The sequence below is a fragment of the Lissotriton helveticus genome, chromosome 5_1 (genome assembly GCF_964261635.1).
Source record: "Lissotriton helveticus chromosome 5_1, aLisHel1.1, whole genome shotgun sequence".
NCBI classification, from domain to species: Eukaryota; Metazoa; Chordata; class Amphibia; order Caudata; family Salamandridae; genus Lissotriton; species Lissotriton helveticus.
Genome location: NC_136065.1, coordinates 618,516,418 through 618,536,272, shown reverse-complemented (window position 1 = coordinate 618,536,272; position 19,855 = coordinate 618,516,418). Strand labels below are relative to the sequence as shown.

At 44.9% G+C, this 19,855-nt stretch overlaps 1 protein-coding gene across 1 annotated transcript in view; it reads right to left on the bottom strand.

The window, feature by feature from the left end:
- LOC144754782 (basic phospholipase A2-like) overlaps window positions 1-16,579 on the bottom strand; it is a 192,569-nt gene extending 175,990 nt beyond the window's left edge. The window contains exon 1 of the mRNA XM_078642988.1: window positions 16,412-16,579. The gene's annotated coding sequence lies outside the window, so the exon portion shown is untranslated. The remainder of the gene's footprint in view (window positions 1-16,411) is intronic.
- Between the last annotated feature and the right edge of the window lie 3,276 nt (window positions 16,580-19,855).

The window sequence follows — 19,855 nt, the reverse complement described above, 5'->3', positions numbered from 1 at the left end:
AAATTAGTCCGTTCTTGTAAGTACCTACTATAAACCTCGTAAAGGGGATAGCGCTAAGTATTGATTTATCTAAAACCAGTCGGTCACGTATGGCAAGTGGAGGGGGTCGCTTGTCAAACAGAGCACTTGATGCTTGGGCTGTCGAAGACCAAAGAGCGGACGGCACACAGGCTGTCTGGGACTTGTAGTTTCAACTGCGGCTAAATGTAAGATAGCGGTTTACTGAGGACTTGGAACCAATTGTGAAAGAACTAGTTTGAACGTGCGAAGGGTAAAGACATTTGCTGGTCTGTTTTACCTTCAACTGTGGAAATATGTCCTGGCTTTGTTTTCGAATCACCTAGAGGGGCACGGCATGCGCCTCTCCTCCTGGAGCGGATCTGCAAACTCAGGCGGGCAGCGCGGGGATAGTTTTCGTTTCTCTAGAATAACTGAATGATAAAAAATTAATGACCTCTGCCACACGCAGAAAGGTTTGCAGAGGCAACAAGGAGGGGGTATCATCGAAATACCTTTAAACGGAGGGAAACTCTCCTGCAACTCTAATCACGGACCGCAGCTCAGTCTGACGGGACGCGAGCCCCACCCGGAAGACCTGATGTAACTACTGGAGGTCTGGGACATGTAGTTGAATAGTGTAGGCGGACACGTGATTGGACACGTGATCGCGCGGCTTACTGGAAATTTGTGGGCCGGCCGACAAGATAATTGGGCCAAGATGCCTTAAAGTGCCCGCGAAATCTCAGAAAGTTCATTGAGCCCATTTATTGCTGTATTGAATCTCATGATTAATTGTGCCTCACGCTGACTCAGTCTCGCTTCAATGTCACCACCTCTGGCATCCGTTTCTACTTTGGACAGGACAGTCCATTTGAAATCAGCTTCTGTGTGCCTCTTACTCATCCAATGGTTCACCAATGGTGTATTGGCAACTGACCTCCGTACTCTGGATTTATGTTGAGTAATCCGTTGTCGGATTTCCTGAGAGGTTTTACATACATATAGTTTGGGGCAAGAGCATAGAATTCCATAAATTACGTTCTTTGTTTTACAGTTTGTGAATGCTGAGTGCTTCCAAAAGATGCCAGCGTGTGAAAACACGTCTCCTTCCATTGTTTGGTCACAACACGTGCAGGTCCCACATTTGTGGTGGCCTTGAACTGGTAGTAAACCGAGCAAGCTCCGTAGGGTGACACCTTCTTTTTTGGGTAATGCTGCTCGGACCACAAAATTGGCGATACTCTTTTCTTTTTTATAAGCAAAGAGAGGTGGTTTTTGCAGGCTGGCATCAAGATTCTTTACCAAATGCTAGTTTTGATGGATAATTCTTTTCAGTTGATTTGCATTTGGGCAAAATGTCGTCACACAGACGATTCTCTGTAGTGGTGGTTTAAATCTCTTTTCCAGCAGAGCTTCTCGAGGCGTCCACCATGCTCGGCGAAGTGCTTGTTTCAACAATTTCCTCGGGTATCCTCGGTCCATCAGGCGTTCTAGAAGGTTTTGTGCATGTTGAAAATATTCATCTTTGAATGTGCAGTTTCGCCTGAGCCTTAAGAATTGGCCAAAAGGTAAATTCTGGCGAAGGTTTCAAGGATGATTGCTTGTGTAATGCAATGCTTTGTTGCAATCCGTTTCTTTTCTGAAAAGTGTTGTAGCCAATGACCCTTCTGATGCGTAGACTTTAACATCCAAGAAGGTGATTTGGTGGGTTGAAAAATCAATTGTGAATTGAATGTCTTTTGTCCGTCTATTGAGCCAGTTAAAGAAGTCCATCAGTTGTTCCTCAGAACCACTCCAAACAAGAAATGCATCATCAATGTATCGCATCCAGTGGGGGATGCATGCCGCAAATGGGTTATTATTAAGGATAAATTTGTCTTCAAAAAGCCCCATAAACAGGACCGCCAATTCCGGCGCGAAGGGGCAGCCCATGGCTACCCCTTTGATTTGGTAAAAGAAATCAGTCCCGAATGCAAACTAATTTTTCTGAAGCGCAAATTTCGCTAGCTCGATGATGAAGTTAGTGGGGACCCTAACTGGTTGTTCTCTAGTGTCTAAAAAATATGGCAGGGTACCCAGGGCTTCTTCCTGCGGAATCTGAGTATACAGAGCAACCACGTCCATTGTTACCAACAGTTGCTTCGATGGATCAAAGTCAATATTTGCCAGTCTGTTGATGAAATCAGTGGTGTCTTGCAAGTGTGCTGGGACAAGTGCGATTAATGGCTTTAAGAAAAAGTCGATATATTTTGACACTGGTTCCAGGAGGGAATCACACCCAGAGACTATGGGTCTTCCGGGGGGGGTTTGTCTCATTTTTGTGGACTTTGGGAAGGACGTAGAATACTGGGATTCGAGGGTTTTTATTTTGAAGAAATGGTAACTCTTTGGGTCCCATGAAGCCTTGCTCAAAACCCTTTTGTAACAAGTCAAACAATTGTCCCTGAAGTTCTACTGTAGGGTCCTTTATGATCTTTCTATAGCAGTCCGTGTCTCCTAATTGTCTCATCACTTCAGTTTTATACTTTTCAATATCCCAAAGGAATACTGCACCTCCCTTATCCGCTTGTTTGATAAGTAGAGATGGATCATTTTTTAGGGAGAAGATGGCATCTTTCTGTTCTTTAGGCAAGTTGAACCGGGTATATTGTTTTTTTGACTCCATCTGAGCAATTGCTGACAACAACGTTTTTTCGAAGGTTATGACTTCCTTTGGAATTTTATTCCCAGGGGGACAAAAGTTAGATTTCTTCTTAAGGCCTGTCACTACCATTTCTTGATCTTTAAAGAATGTTTTGAGTCTAATTTTGCGGCAAAATTCCAATGCTTCCAGCTTCATTTTGACAAAGTCAGTCCTCCTTGATGGAACAAAAGAAAGACCCTTTTCTAGCACAAGTTTCTCTGTGTCTGTGAGAATTCGCTCTGATAAGTTGAACAATGGAGATGCTTTCAATTCTTGTAAAATTGGCGCCTCGTTGTCATCTCCCAGGGTTAGGAGTTGTATCGGGGTCTGCCCCTGGCTCTCCGTTGGCCTCTGCCTAAAAAAGGCTGCGGGTTGTTCCTTTGTAGTTGCTGATTATATTGGCCTCCTCGTCTATTAGTGCCACTTGGGCCTGCCTCATTTGCATCCTTTTCAGAGCCTGATGAAGACGAGGTGTCAGAGAAAGTGAGAAATTTTTTTCTCGATCTTCCCTGAGAGTTCTGCAGATATCTCCTGGAGTCTGACCGTGTATAGAAGTCCTTATGAAGATAAGGATAGATGTTTTCAAGTGAAAAGTTGTTTTTATCCGTTTCGAATTTATTCGTTTTTTGTGCTACTGTATAGTCCTTGAAGTTCAGGATTTCTTTTTCGACTTTGTCTAACAATGTTTTGGCATCAGAAATTAGCTGATTATTTTTAATTTCTGTCTCCAAGGTTTCTATTTCCTCTAGTTGTTTCCGGGATAAACGTAAAGCTGTTTCAACGGTCAATACCATGAGATCACGGCTGCATTTCGTTTCAATGCAGCTGAAACCTTTTTTGTACTCAGGGTCCTCAATAAATATCATGGGTATGTTCCGGATTTGGAGTCCTGCAGGTATCGATCCTGCCCGTAGATGTTGGACCAAAAAATGCCCATGTAGGTCGGTCCTAATCTGTTTTTTCTTTAATCTTGTTAGTTTATCAGACTCATTTTGAGTCTTCGCAGATACACTCAAGGTAGCTGAGGCAAAGGTTGGCGGGGCGCTAATAAGTCTTTGGATATGTTCTTCGCTATAAGCGAACGTGTCACTTTAAGTCACAGTCCTACTACTGTTACGAAAAACGTTGTGTTAGTGATAAAAACACAAAACAAATAACACACATACAACCAATTCTTTTAGTGGCGGCAGATCACCTGTCTGCCACAAAATCAATCAAAACACTACTATTTTCAATAGTGAAGCCTCGCGAATAAATTATCCGCATCAGTGATCAGAAAACAACCAAGGGCCTTGACTCACCTCAGTAAGGCAGAGTCTATGTACTTCAAAAACCAAAACAAGAGCCAGTACTGAGACCTAATAAACTAGACAACTTTGTCAGCGACTAAAAAATTAATTTGTAGTCCTGATTTGGATTTAATCCATCAAAATTTGTTTTTATTTTCAAATTTTCAAAGAAGACAAAATACAAAATGTTTTATAAATATGTGTGACATCAACACTAATTGTGAAAAACAGACGTGAACACACAAATGACAGTGCAATACATTTCATTTAGACATCCTCCTTCATACTCGTTACCTGACTCAAAACCTGACTCAACTCACACTCGCATTAGCAAACACACAGTCAAACTACCAAAATCAAACGTGCAACAACAGAAAATGGATCCTACGTCACAAACTTAAAAATTTACAAGTATAGACAAAACGGGGTTTTGTGCAGGAATCAATCTAATTTACAATGTCATCCTACCTACCCGACACTAAATATAAATTATTAAAACATTGACATTACACATTTGTTTTGACACAGGATACAACAACAAGGTCGATGCGTTTCAAACCGGACCCTTTGTCCGGGTCTCATCAGGACCAAAAGGAAATCTGAAAGAGGATACAAAGAAACCTCCTTATATTCATGAACTTATTCGATATATCAAAGAAAAACACCAAATGAGAGACGCCAGGCCGACTGAAAGCCTTCTACCTTAATTTTCAAAACTGTGTTTCAGTCAGTTCGAAAACAACATGTATTTCTGTGAAAAAACAAACAACATCAGGTTGTAAGTACAAATTAGTCCGTTCTTGTAAGTACCTACTATGAACCTAGTTTTCGTTTCTCTAGAATACCCGAATGATAAAAAATTAATGACCTCTGCCACACGCAGAAAGGTTTCATCAACAGACTGGAAAATATTGAATTTGATCCATCGAAGCAACTGTTGGTAACAATGGACGTGGTTGCTCTGTATACTCAGATTCCGCAGGAAGAAGCCCTGGGTACCCTGTCATATTTTTTAGACACTAGAGAACAACCAGTTAGGGTCCCCACTAACTTCATCATCGAGCTAGCGAAATTTGCGCTTCAGAAAAATTATTTTGCATTCGGGGCTGATTTCTTTTACCAAATCAAAGGGGTAGCCATGTGCTGCCCCTTCGCGCCGGAATTGGCGGTCCTGTTTATGGGCATTTTGAAGACAAATTTATCTTTAATAATAACCCATTTGCGGCATGCATCACCCACTGGATGCGATACATTGATGATGCATTTCTTGTTTGGAGTGGTTCTGAGGAACAACTGATGGACTTCTGTAACTGGCTCAATAGACGGACAAAAGACATTCAATTCACAATTGATTTTTCAACCCACCAAATCACCTTCTTGGATGTTAAAGTCTATGCATCAGAAGGATCATTGGCAACAACACTTTTCAGAAAAGAAACGGATCGCAACAAAGCGTTGCATTACACAAGCAATCATCCTCCGAACCTTCGCCAGAATTTACCTTTTGGCCAATTCTTAAGGATCAGGCGAAACTGCACATTCAAAGATGAATATTTTCAACATGCAAAAAACCTTCTAGAATGCCTGATGGACCGAGGATACCCGAGGAAATTGTTGAAACATGCACTTCGCCGAGCATGGTGGACGCCTCGAGAAGCTCTGCTGGAAAAGAGATCTAAACCACCACTACAGAGAATCGTCTGTGTGACTACATTTTGCCCAAATGCAAATCAACTGAAAAGAATTATCCATCAAAACTGGCATTTGGTAAAGAATCTTGATGCCAGCCTGCAAAAACCACCTCTCTTTGCTTTTAAAAAGAAAAGAGTATCGCCAATTTTGTGGTCCGAGCAGCATTACCCAAAAAAGAAGGTGTCACCCTACGGAGCTTGCTCTGTTTACAACCAGTTCAAGGCCACCACAAATGTGGGACCTGCACGTGTTGTGACCAAACAATGGAAGGAGACGTGGTTTCACATGCTGGCATCTTTTGGAAGCACTCAGCGTTCACAAACTGTAAAACAAAGAACGTAATTTACAGAATTCTATGCTCTTGCCCCAAACTATATGTAGGTAAAACCTCTCAGGAAATCCGACAACAGATTACTCAACATAAATCCAGAGTACGGAGGTCAGTTGCCAATGCACCATTGGTGAACCATTGGATGAGTAAGGGGCACACAGAAGCTGATTTCATATGGACTGTCCTGTCCAAAGTAGAAACGGATGCCAGGGGTGGTGACATTGAAGTGAGACTGAGTCAGCGTGAGGCACAATTAATCATGAGATTCAATACAGCAATAAATGGGCTCAATGAACTTTCTGAGATTTCGCGGCACTTCAAGGCATCTTTGCCCAATTATCTTGTCGGCCGGCCCACAAATTTCCAGTAAGCCGTGCGATCACGTGTCCAATCACGTGTCCGCCTACACTATTCAACTACATGTCCCAGACCTCCAGTAGTTACATCAGGCCTTCCGGGTGGCGCTTGCGTCCCGTCAGACTCAGCTGCGGTCCGTGATTAGAGTTGCAGGAGAGTTTCCCTCCGTTTAAAGGTATTTCGACGATACCCCGTCCTTGTTGCCTCTGCAAACCTTTCTGCGTGTGGCAGAGGTCATTAATGTTTTTATCATTCGGTTATTCTAGAGAAACGAAAACTATCCCCGCGCTGCCCGTCTGAGTTTGCAGACCCGCTCCAGGAGGAGAGGCGCATGCCGCGCCCCTCTAGGTGATTCGAAAATAAAGCCAGGACATATTTCCACAGTTGAAGGTAAGACAGGCTAGCAAATGTCTTTACCCTTCGCACGTTCACACTAGTTCTTTCACAATTGGTTCCAAGTCCTCAGTAAACCGCTATCTTACATTTCAGCCGCAATTGAAACTACAAGTCCCAGACAGCCTGTGTGCCGTCCGCTCTTTGGTCTTCGACAGCCCAAGCATCAAGTGCTCTGTTTGACAAGTGACCCCCTCCACTTGCCATACGTGACCGACTGGTTTTAGGTAAATCAATAGTTAGCTCTATGCCCTTTACGAGGCTCATAGTAGGTACTTACAAGAACGGACTAATTTGTACTTACAACCTGATGTTGTTGTTTTTTCACAGAAATACACGTTGTTTTCGAACTGACTGAAGCACAGTTTTGAAAATTAAGGTAGGAGGCTTTCAGTCGGCCTGGCGTCTATCATTTGCTGTTTTTCTTTGATATATCGAATAAGTTCATGAATATAAGGAGGTTTCTTTGTATCCTCTTTCAGATTTCCTTTTGGTCCTGATGAGAACCGGACAAAGGGTCCGGTTTGAAACGCGTCGACCTTGTTGTTGTATCCTGTGTCAAAACAAATGTTTATTGTCAATGTTTTAATAATTTATATTTAGTGTCGGGTAGGTAGGATCACATTGTAAATTAGATTGATTCCTGCACAAAACCCCGTTTTGTCTATACTTGTAAATTTCCCACTTCGTGACGTGTGATCCATTTTCTGTTGTTGCACGTTTGATTTTGGTAGTTTGACTGTGTGTGAGCTAATGCGAGTGTGAGTTGGGTCAGGTTTTGAGTCAGGTAACGAGTATGAAGGAGGATGTCTAAATGAAATGTATTGCACTGTCATTTGTGTGTTCACGTCTGTTTTTCGCAATTAGTGTTGCTGTCACACATATTTATAAAACATTTTGTATTTTGTCTTCTTTGAAAATAAATACAAATTTTGATGGATTAAATCCAAATCAGGACTACAAATTCATTTTTTAGTCGCTGACAAAGTTGTCTAGTTTATTAGGTCTCTGTACTGGCTCTTGTTTTGGTTTTTGAAAATTTTCAACTGAAGTATAGGGCACTGTAAGAATTAAAGGTATGTGTCTAGAGGGGTGCTCCTTGGGGAAGAGTGGTTGGTTTACAATTCTACCACATAAATTCATCAGAAAGAAGGAATACAATATAAAGCATAGGGGTTCTACCCCAAGCACACATATCAGTATTTTTATAGTACAAAATTATTGAGACAGTCTCTATACGTTGTTCCAAGTTTTCATTTCTTTATTCCAATATTCACAGTCCAGTCTGTTTCAAAGATACAGATTGATGCATTATAAATTCAATGATAGCCTTCCAGATACAGCTTGATGCAAAGATAAATATACTGATAGCCAACACGTGTTTCGTCTTGTGTTTTAGTACAAAAAAAGACTTCTTCAGGGCTGATTTTATCTTCAATGTCTCTCACTAAAAAACTATATTCATTAATCTTATATCACCCTATACTAGTGTATAGAAACTCCCCTTCTAACTTGCTACTAAAATCTTTGGGTCATGCCAAACGATTGGGATGCCCGATACGGAGACTCCTGAGAGGTCATGAACACGTGATCAACAACTTTACTAAGTTGTACCATCAGAGATTTAAAGCATGCCTCATTGAAAATTTCACTCCTGAGCGCATAAATAATACCAGTGGAATCTTAGATTTTTCCTCTAATTAACCACCAGGACATTGTTGACCCCCTCACTTGCAAGGATTGTATTCATCCAGGTGGCAGCTCGTTCTCTTTGGACAACTGAACAAAGGGTAGGAGACGTCCCTTGGCAAAGAGGTTGCCTACCATGAGCACCCAGTGGTCAGTCCAGATCCTTAGCTCCTCGGCAGTGTAGTAATCTTAGATATGCAGAAGACCAACCAGGGGTGACTTCAGGGTGTATATTGGGGACTTTCGGGAGAGGCGGTGTATCCTAGCCATGCATGTCTTCACTGTCACCACCTGCAGGGGCCAGGGAGCTATGGATTGTGCTTTTGGTAAGAGTGGACCTCAGCTTGCAGGTATTTAACAGGAGTCCGAGCTCGGGAAGGCCTCGCCTAAGTAGATCCCAGTTGTCCAGCGAGAGAACCATTTAAGGTGTGCCACTAGAAAGTATGTATCGAAGGATGGGGCCCCCAAACCTCCCTGGCCCATCTGCAGGTGTAATTTAGCAAGAGTGATTGGCATGCGTCTGGATCCCCAAATGAGTGTTCAGAGAAGAGAATCTAGTTACCTGAAGAATGAGCGTGGTGGTATAACTGGGTGATTCGCAAAATAGTATAAAAGGATGGGCAGGATAACCATGATCGGCAAGGCAATTTGCCTGTAGGAGCTAAGGGGAGGGACTGCCAGAAATGCACCTGTAACCGGATGCCTGTCAAGGCCTTGCAGACGTTCATCTTGCATGAGTCCAGGAGAGTGCGATAAAGACAGGCCCCCTAAGTAGTGCCAGTTGAGGCATGTGTCACCAAGATATATATCCCACGGATGCTGCTTGGGGAAGACCGGTTTTACTGCGGACTTCGCCCATTTGACCCGAAGTCCAATAGTAGTGGCATAGGGCCCGATTCACAGAACTAACTTAAGACAAAATCCTAAACGTACTACTTTTGGTATTCACAGAAGGCATTTAGTAGCAGTAAAGTTAGGATTTTGTCTTAAGTCTGTCTTAAGCCTGTCTTAAGTCTGTCCTAAGTCTGTTTTAAGTCTGTCTTAAGTGGGTCCTAAGTTTGTCTTAAGTTTGTCTTAAGACTCTCTTAAGACCGTCTTAAGTCTGTCTTAAGTCAATTTTAAGACAAAATCCTAACTACTACTACTAAATGCCTTCTGTGAATACCAAAAGTAGTAAGTTTAGGGTTTTGTCTTAATTTAGTTTTGTGAATCGGGCCCTTTAAGACCTTCGGTATTCACAGAAGGCATTTAGGAGTCCTAAAGTTAGGACTCCTAACTTCTTTGAATACCGAAATGAGTAAGTGCCTTCTGTTAATACCAAAATGGTAGTATGTTTAGGATTTTGTCTTAAGTTAGTTCTGTTAATCGGGCCCATTGTGTTGTGGTTGCACATCCTAATTTACCAGATGGAAGGTGTGTGATGAACCGCGTTTCCATGCAAACCTCCACTCAGCCAAATAACACCATGCCTTATTGATAAGACAAAGGGATTTGATGTTCATTCTTTCCTTTAATGGAAGTCAGTGGGGAACTTCAGACCTGTCATTATGTGGTCCTAACACTCTTGGCCAAACCGAAGAAAAGCAACATTATTCTGAAATCTTTGCAACTTTCGGATGGAATTGTCACAGAGGTAAAAGTAGAGGGTGCTGCAAACATCAAGGCAGGAGATAAACAGTCCAAGGATTGTAGGACATTTCTAAGGTAGTTTAAGGAGTGGAATAACAATTAGGAGACGTTGGAGGTGAAGGGCAAGTTTGCAGACTGCTTAAGATGAGCTGAGTGTCATCCTCCACACATGTCTTGTGTTGTCTTGTCTGAATCAAGGAGCTTGGTGAGAGGGGTCATGTGGTCAATGTCGTCCTAAATGACACTTTTCACATCCTATCCATCACCCCAGATGCATGCCACTAATTCTAAAAAACAGAATGACCAACAACCCCCCCCCCACCTCCACAATGATATTGTGCACTCATGCCATCATCTTATCTTCCAAAAACATTGCAGCTAATTCATATACAAGATGTTACTGCAACCACCCCAATGACACCTCACTTAGCCCATCACCTCCAATATTACTACCTTCACTGGTTAATTCCTAATTACACTGCAACCATCCCAACCCCAATCACACTGAGTCTCATCCATCGTACCCAAATATACACTGCAAATACTGAATGATCTCTAATGGCATAGTTATCCTGACATTCTTAAAGACACTGTTCTTTCAAATACATCTCCAAAGATGCTGTGTATCCATCCAGCCACCCCCCCCCCTACCTCTCAACATGGCTACCCTAAATTGACCGTAAGGAACTTTGCAGCAATTTTAATCGTTGCTCTTAATAACATGTCTGTATTACACCTCACAAGCCCTCTATATCACTGTGCACTCATCATAACTTTTTCAAAATTCCTCTCATCCTTCCCATTGACACAACACTCATCTCATCAACCCAATGACAGTGCACATCCAGTCACACAATCGTAACACATCTGTCCCATTACACAAAATTACATTTTGTCTTTTTATCACCACAATGAAAGCACAAGGCATTGTAGACCCACCAAATCAACTCTACTGGCACTGCATATATCTTCTGGACTCCAATGAAAGTGAAATTGTCTCAACTCCCTGAGTGACAGTTTATACATTTGTGGCCAGATTTACTAAGATTTTACATTGGGGTTGCATCACTTTTTGGTGCCGCCTGACACAAAATCTACTTTGGGATTTGCATGGCTCTGTGCAGCTTTCTAAAAAAATTATTTCATGCAGGGCAGAGCGGCCTTATGTTACCTGGCCTCGCGTAGGTGTTACATGGGTGGAGCATGGAAGTTGCCGCACATCCACCCATGCATTTTAACACAAACCCATATTTACAAAGACTTGTGAACGTGGTTTACGCCAAAAAGGTGCGCCTACCTGAGGCTGGCGTAATGAGTAGAAAAGTATTTATTCTTCCTCCTTACTTCCTCCTTCCTACAAAGAGGAATAAGCGTCAAAGGATAGTTTTTGAGCAGGAATGTGTGCCTTCCTACAAAAAAACGATCCTAACCTTAACGCAGGCACCTTTGCTCTAGGGCGAGTAGAGAGCTGAGCTGCACCATATCTTTGTAAATATGTCGCTAGTCGGATCTCTCCCTTCCTGCAACGAAGCAGAAGATCTTCTCTTGTTGCACTGCTTTGTGTGAAATCTTAGTAAATCCGGCCCCAACTCTCCTACAGTGTCCTTTCTGGCATCCTTCACACCGTTGATCCTACAGGAATCCCATTGTCTTTAGTGGCAGTGAATGCATCAATTCACCCGCAGTGATACTGCGATTAACTTTGCCAGACCAACACCGCCGTGCCATCAAATCACATCCAAAGTCACTGCATTTATCAAACAGGCCCAATGACAGATTGCTCCTTCCATCATCTCCATTTACAGTAAATGTGGATAGTTACCAAAGTAACATCCAAGCCATCTCATCCCTGAATGCTTTTTACACACCCCATAGCTCCCACTAGGGTTTCACATATCCAGACATCCATCTACAGCAACACCGATCCCAGAGCCCCCAACTAGGGTTTCACATATCCAGACATCCATCTACAGCAACACCTGTCTCAGAGCTCCCACTAGGGTTTCATATATCCAGACATCCATCTACAGCAACACCCGTCCCGGACCTCCCACTAGGGTTTCACATATCCAGACATCCATCTACAGCAACAACCATCCCAGAGCTCCCGCTAAGGTTTCACATATCTAGACATCCATCTACAGCAACACCCGTCCCGGACCTCCCACTAGGGTTTCACATATCCAGACATCCTTCTACAAAAACAACGATCCCAGAGCTCCCACTAGGGTTTAACATATCTAGACATCCATCTACAGCAACACCCATCCCAGAGCACCCACTAGGGTTTCACATATCCAGGCGTCCATCTACAGCAACACCTGTCCCAGAGCTCCCACTAGGGTTTCACATACCCAGACATCTATCTACAGCAACACCGACCCCAGAGATCCCACCAGGGTTTCACATATCCACTCATCTATCTACAGCAACACCCATCCCAGAGCTCCCACTAGGGTTTCACATATCCAGGCGTCCATCTACAGCAACACCTGTCCCAGAGCTCCCACTAGGGTTTCACATACCCAGACATCTATCTACAGCAACACCGACCCCAGAGATCCCACCAGGGTTTCACATATCCACTCATCTATCTACAGCAACACCCATCCCAGAGCTCCCACTAGGGTTTCACACATCCAGACATCCGTCTACAGCAACACCGACCCCAGAGATCCACCAGTGTTTCACATATCCAGGAATCCGTCTACAGCAAGACCCATCCCAGAGCTCCCACTAGTGTTTCACATATCCAGGAATCCGTCTACAGCAAGACCCATCCCAGAGCTCCCACTAGTGTTTCACATATCCACACATCCATCTACAGCAACACCTGTCCCAGAGCTCCCACTAGGGTTTCACATATCCAGGCATCCGTCTACAGCAAGACCCGTCCCAGAGCTCCCACTAGGGTTTCACATATCCAGGCATCCGTCTACAGCAAGTCCCGTCCCCGAGCTCCCACTAGGGTTTCACATATCCAGGCATCCATCTACAGCAACACCTGTCCCAGAGCTCCCACTAGGGTTTTACAGAACCAGGCATCCGTTTACAGCAACACCGACCCCAGAGATCCCATTAGTGTTTAACATATCCAGACATCCATCTACAGCAACATCCGTCACAGAGCTCCCACTAAGGTTTCACATATCCAGGCATCCCTCTACTGCAAGACCCGTCCCAGAGCCCCCACTAGGGTTTCACATATCAACTCATCTATCGACAACAACACCCATCCCAGAGCTCCCACTAGGGTTTCACACATCCAGACATCCATCGACAGCAACACCCGTCCCAGAGCTCCCACTAGGGTTTCACATATCCAGACATCCATATACAGCAATATCCGTCACAGAGCTTCCACTAGGGTTTCACATATCCAGACATCCATCTACAGCAACACAGATCCCAGAGCTCCCACTAAGGTCTCACATATCCATACATCTATCTACAACAACACCCATCCCAGAGCTCCCACTAGGGTTTCACATATCCAGACATCCATCTCAAGCACCACCTGTCCCAGAGCTCCACTAGGATTTCACATATCCAGAGATCTATCTACAGCAACACCCGTCCCAGGGTGCCCACATATCCAGACTGCCATCTACAGCAACACCTGTCCCAGAGCTCCCACTAGGGTTTCACATATCCACTCATCTATCTACAGCAACACCCATCCTAGAACTCCCACTAGGGTTTCACATATCCAGGCATCCATCTACAGCAATACCCGTTGCAGAGCTCCCACTAGGGTTTCACATATCCACTCATCTATCTACAGCAACACCCATCCTAGAACTCCCACTAGGGTTTCACATATCCAGGCATCCATCTACAGCAATACCCGTTGGAGAGCTCACACTAGGGTTTCACATATCCAGACATCCGTCTACAGCAAGTCCCGTCCCCGAGCTCCCACTAGGGTTTCACAGAACCAGGCATCCGTTTACAGCAACACCGACCCCAGAGATCCCACTAGTGTTTCACATATCCAGAGATCCATCTACAGCAACACCGATCCCAGAGCTCCCACTAGGGTTTCACATATCCAGACATCCATCTACAGCAATACCCGTTGCAGAACTCACACTAGGGTTTTTTCATATCCAGACATCCATCTACTACAGCAACACCTGTCCCAGAGCTCCCACTAGGGTTTCACATATCCAGACTGCCATCTACAGCAACACCTGTCCCAGAGCTCTCACTAGGGTTTCACATACCCAGACATCTATCTACAGCAACACCCATCCCAGAGCTCCCACTAGGGTTTCACATATCCACTCATCTATCTACAGCAACACCCATCCTAGAACTCCCACTAGGGTTTCACATATCCAGGCATCCATCTACAGCAATACCCGTTGCAGAGCTCACACTAGGGTTTCACATATCCAGACATCCGTCTACAGCAAGTCCCGTCCCCGAGCTCCCACTAGGGTTTCACAGAACCAGGCATCCGTTTACAGCAACACCGACCCCAGAGATCCCACTAGTGTTTCACATATCCAGACATCCATCTACAGCAACACCCATCCCAGAGCTCCCACTAGGGTTTCACATATCCAGACATCCATCTACAGCAACATCCGTCACAGAGCTCCCACTAAGGTTTCACATATCCAGGCATCCCTCTACTGCAAGACCCGTCCCAGAGCCCCCACTAGGGTTTCACATATCCAGACATCCATCTACAACAACACCCATCCCAGAGCTCCCACTAGGGTTTTACACATCCAGACATCCATCTACAGCAACACCCATCCCAGAGCTCCCACTTGGGTTTCACATATCCAGACATCCATTTACAGCAACACCCGTCCCAGAGCTCCCACTAGGGTTTCACATATCCAGACATCCATCTACAGCAACACCCGTCCCGGACCTCCCACTAGGGTTTCACATATCCAGACATCCATCTACAGCAATACCCGTTGCAGAGCTCACACTAGGGTTTCACATATCCAGACATCCGTCTACAGCAAGTCCCGTCCCCGAGCTCCCACTAGGGTTTCACAGAACCAGGCATCCGTTTACAGCAACACCGACCCCAGAGATCCCACTAGTGTTTCACATATCCAGACATCCATCTACAGCAACACCCATCCCAGAGCTCCCACTAGGGTTTCACATATCCAGACATCCATCTACAGCAACATCCGTCACAGAGCTCCCACTAAGGTTTCACATATCCAGGCATCCCTCTACTGCAAGACCCGTCCCAGAGCCCCCACTAGGGTTTCACATATCCAGACATCCATCTACAACAACACCCATCCCAGAGCTCCCACTAGGGTTTTACACATCCAGACATCCATCTACAGCAACACCCATCCCAGAGCTCCCACTTGGGTTTCACATATCCAGACATCCATTTACAGCAACACCCGTCCCAGAGCTCCCACTAGGGTTTCACATATCCAGACATCCATCTACAGCAACACCCATCCCAGAGCTCCCACTAGGGTTTCACATATCCAGACATCCATTTACAGCAACACCCGTCCCGCACCTCCCACTAGGGTTTCACATATCCAGACATCCATTTACAGCAATACCCGTTACAGAGCTCACACATCAAGGACTGCCCTTGATCCCATTAACTCTGCCCTTATTAAAACTTTTCTTGTTTTGTGATATATTTGTATATGCTGGACTTGCTAAATGGTGAGGCATGTTATATACATATGTACCTGGAGAGAGTGAGAGGATAAAACCATAAGCCACCTCCCATAGAAGCATAGAAGCATAGATCACATTCCAAGGGTTTTGGGCTATCAGGGTGCACAGGAGGTAACACTGTCCTAGTTCGACAGCAGGTTTCCTAAGCCGAGCCCTTGGAGTGTGATATATATGACGAGGCATTCCCACAAGTGGAACAGCAGAGCAGGCTTCAGAGCATTTCAATGAAAATGTAATAAGTATACTGCAACGCGTGGAAACAACAATACATAATGTTCAACCTGTTCTAGGCTGGGTGCAACTTTTATCATTGGGCCAACAGGAGCGAATACAATGCACACCAAAGTGGGACAGCAATGACCCTGGATCAGCAGTAACAAAAATAGCAGTTGTCATGCCTAGCTGAAGTCGAACAACGTCTTAGTTAAGTAAGGGCAAAAGTACTGTGGGTGTGGGGGGGGGTTGTAGGTTAGAATTAAAGGCAAGTGACAAGGGTGAGCTGTGCTTAATTTGAGCCGGTGTTTGTAGGTGGCACTTAGTTACAGGCCTTTATTGTCCCTCGTGGGTCTTTCACCCCGTGCAAGACAGAGAAATGCACAAAAGGGGGATAGAAAAAGGACGAGAAAGACAGTGATAAAGGGTGAGTGAAGGGAGGAAAAATACCTGCGAGAGTGTCTGCGGTGGGTGAGTGGCACTTTGCTTCAGTGTGAGGGTCTCACCAGAGCGTTGACCAGGATCAGGACGTCTGTGAGAACGGTGGCTCAACAGGCTCAGTCGAAGGACGGCTGCTGGTAGGGTGCGCTCGCCTGTGAGATCTTACTCGTGTGTCTCTCTGGCATGTTCTTATTTGTCTCTTAAATAGCTTCAGGGAACCGAGAGAGGAGCGGGAAAAAGGGGAAGAGCCATTCGCTGTTTATTATCTTTGAAAACGAGAAGCATGTTTTCCCATCATGGCTTCTGTTCCTCATTTTGTTGTTCAGAAAACTGTCTACACACACCTTGGTGATATCGGGAAACAAGGCTCTTGTTATGTTTAACTACCACTCTTTTGTATAGCAAAATATATATATTAATCCCAAATAAAGTCATGCGCCACTTTCCACATGTCTAAGTTCCGCTGTCGGCACTCCAGGGTGTTTCCTCCGATAAGGTGGAGAGGCGTTGCCCCACTACTTTTCAGCACTGCAAAAAAGGAAAAATAAAATAACACGAGGTTAGTATCATTTTATGTTTCTGTGCTGAGGCAGTTTTGCAGGGTGGGGCTGGTCTGGGCAGTGCAGGGGATGGGGGAGAGTGATGGCACACTCTAAGGGACAGATTTACAATTACTGGCGCATCCCTGCAAATTAGCAGGGATGCGCCAGTAATCGTGCGCCGCAGCTCCGCCATCCATGATGTGCCGCATTTACAATGTGGCGCACCATGGGGCAGAAACGGCACAGATGCGTGACGCATCTGTGCCGTAAAGGCGGCGCATTGCTGAAGTTGCGTCCTAAGCGCGACGCAGCTCCAGCAATGCTCTGGGGGGGGCCTATTCTTCCAATGCTGCGTCAAGCCTTACGCCTGCTTCAAGCAGGCGCAGGGTTTTGACGCAGCATTGGCATAAAAGTGACTGAGTGAACCTTGTAGATTTCACTCAGCCACTTTTAGGAGGCGTTCCTGCTCCGGAACGCCCCCCCATGCGCAGGAACGCCTATATGTGTTGCAGGGCTTTACAACGTGACGCATCTCCCAGATGCGTCACATTGTAAGTACCCCGCACCATGGCTCAGGGTTTGTGCCTCCGCTGCATCACAAAAGTGACGCAACGGCGGCGTAAAATCAGCGCAAGGGGCTTGTAAATCTGCCCCTAAGAGCCTCATATATGAAAAGTGACGCATCGCTGCGTGAAAACAGCGATGCGTCACTTTTCATTGCGCCCTCCTTGCGACACCAATGATGCGTCATATTTACAGTATGACGCATCATGTCGCAAGGAGTTACAGATATGTCAGTATTTCTAACGTATCTGTAGGTGCAAAAGTGACGCATTGCTGGAGTGTGTCACAAAAGTGACGCAACTCCAGCAATGTGTCCTTTCACATGGGGCAAGCCCCATGTGAAAGGGCTTGCATCAGTTTTACGCCTGCTGTGAGGCAGGCGTAAGATTTTGACGCATTTGAGTCCTAGAAGTGGCGCAGTGAAATCTCATAGATTTCCCTGCGTCACTTCCATGACCCTTTCTTGCGTCAATACGCCCCCCCTTGCATACATTATACCTGGCCCAGGTATAATGTGGCACAGGGGTTTACAAAGTGACGCATCTACCTAGATGCGTCACTTTGTAAATATGGCGCAACAAGGCGCATTTTTTACACCACGGGTGCATCACAAAAAGTGACCCACCGGCGGCGTAAAAGTGACGCACAGCCTCATAAATGAGGCCCTAAGTGCTCATGACTGTATGGCCGGCCATTTTGGGCCAGTCAATCATGCGTACGTTGCATGTTCTCCACCAGTCTGTATTAGAGCCTGGGTGGAGAACATGTCCAGGCTCCCATTGTCTGTCTGAACGCTGAACCATGGCGCTCAGACCAATCACAACGCCGCATGGCTAAGGGGAGCATGGGTGCTTCCTGCTTCTTATTCCAACAGAAGTCAGGAAGAGGATGGAGAAGCAACGGTTTCCGCCAGCCAGCCAGGAAGTAAGTGATTTTTTTGTTTTGTTTTTGAACCCCCTCCACAACCCACTACCCCGGAAGACTATCGAAAATGCTTTTGAAAAGTTACAAAATACAGAGCAGTTAAGCAGCCACTATTTGGTGCGTTTATTGGGAGTGGACGAATCAAGCAACCCCACTACTCTGTAGGGTGGATTCCACATGGAAACCTACAATAAATTAAGCCACACAGTACATCTAACGGCTCATTTTATAAAAATACTCCCTAGTTCTGAAGAGAAACTAACATATTATGTCAATCCTTCAAAGTCTTCTAGAAGATATTGAAGCATTCATTGTTTAGGGCTCAAAACCAAGTATGTTCTCGAAATATGTTCTGTGCCTTGTACAAAAAGACCTGGTTCCAGAGCAGGCGTATATTGTCCCGCAAGAAATAATGTGCCTCAGCACCCATCCAACAGTGTGGCCTCTGAATAAATGGTGATAAAATATCTTATGCTGAGAGAAATAACACCAGGATTAAGGGGCATATTATCAAGGGATTTATCTCCGCTTTTTTGGCTTTAACAGCCAAGAAAGCGGAGATAAAATTATCTCCCTATTACCTAGCTGTCGCTAACATCAGTTAGCGACAGCTAGTAGGAGATAGCGACCATCTTGGGACCCAGTTTGCATATCAGAGAAATTCATCACTAATGACATGCAAAGTGGGCGTGCCAAGATGTTAGCGACTGGAAACAGTCGCTAACATCGCTATCTCCTATTACCAACTTTTGGAGATATTCGCGCTAAGCGCGAATATCTCCAAAAGCTAACACCTGCCCTGAGCAGTTCTTAGCCATGTTATCCAATGGGAGGTGGATAACATGGCTAAGAGCATTTGCTCGGTAATGCATGAATATCGCGGACTTTTCAGCGATATTCATGCATTTCGGCCGATTTTTATCGCTTAGGAGATAAACCTTGATAATATCAAGGCTCCTAAGCGATAAAAATCGTCGCTACACGGCGATAAAATTATTGCCTCTAAGCCAACTTAGCGATAATTATCGCTAGTTGTTGGTAATATGCCCCTAAGTTCTCTGGCAGGATTTAGTGTCATCACTCTTCCTTTTCCAGGTAAGGGTCCTTCAAATCTTTCTATATAGCCAATATAGTCCTAAAGGAGCCAGTCTGCATGGGGTGCCATTGGATGGCTGAGTGCTTTTTAAAATGGCATCCATTTAGGGGTGGCATGGATGCTTATTAAGGCCAGAGTTACTCATTTGTGACAGAAGTGCGCTCACTGTATCAGGTAGATGATAGAGTTAGTATGCTCACTGTGGGAAACAGCCATTACAACGCAGGTTTTATCACGCGTTGCTATTACATCGCATGCGTTACAACGCATGCGATGTTACAACGCGTGGTAAAACCACGCATACCATTACATCGCATGCGCTTTTAC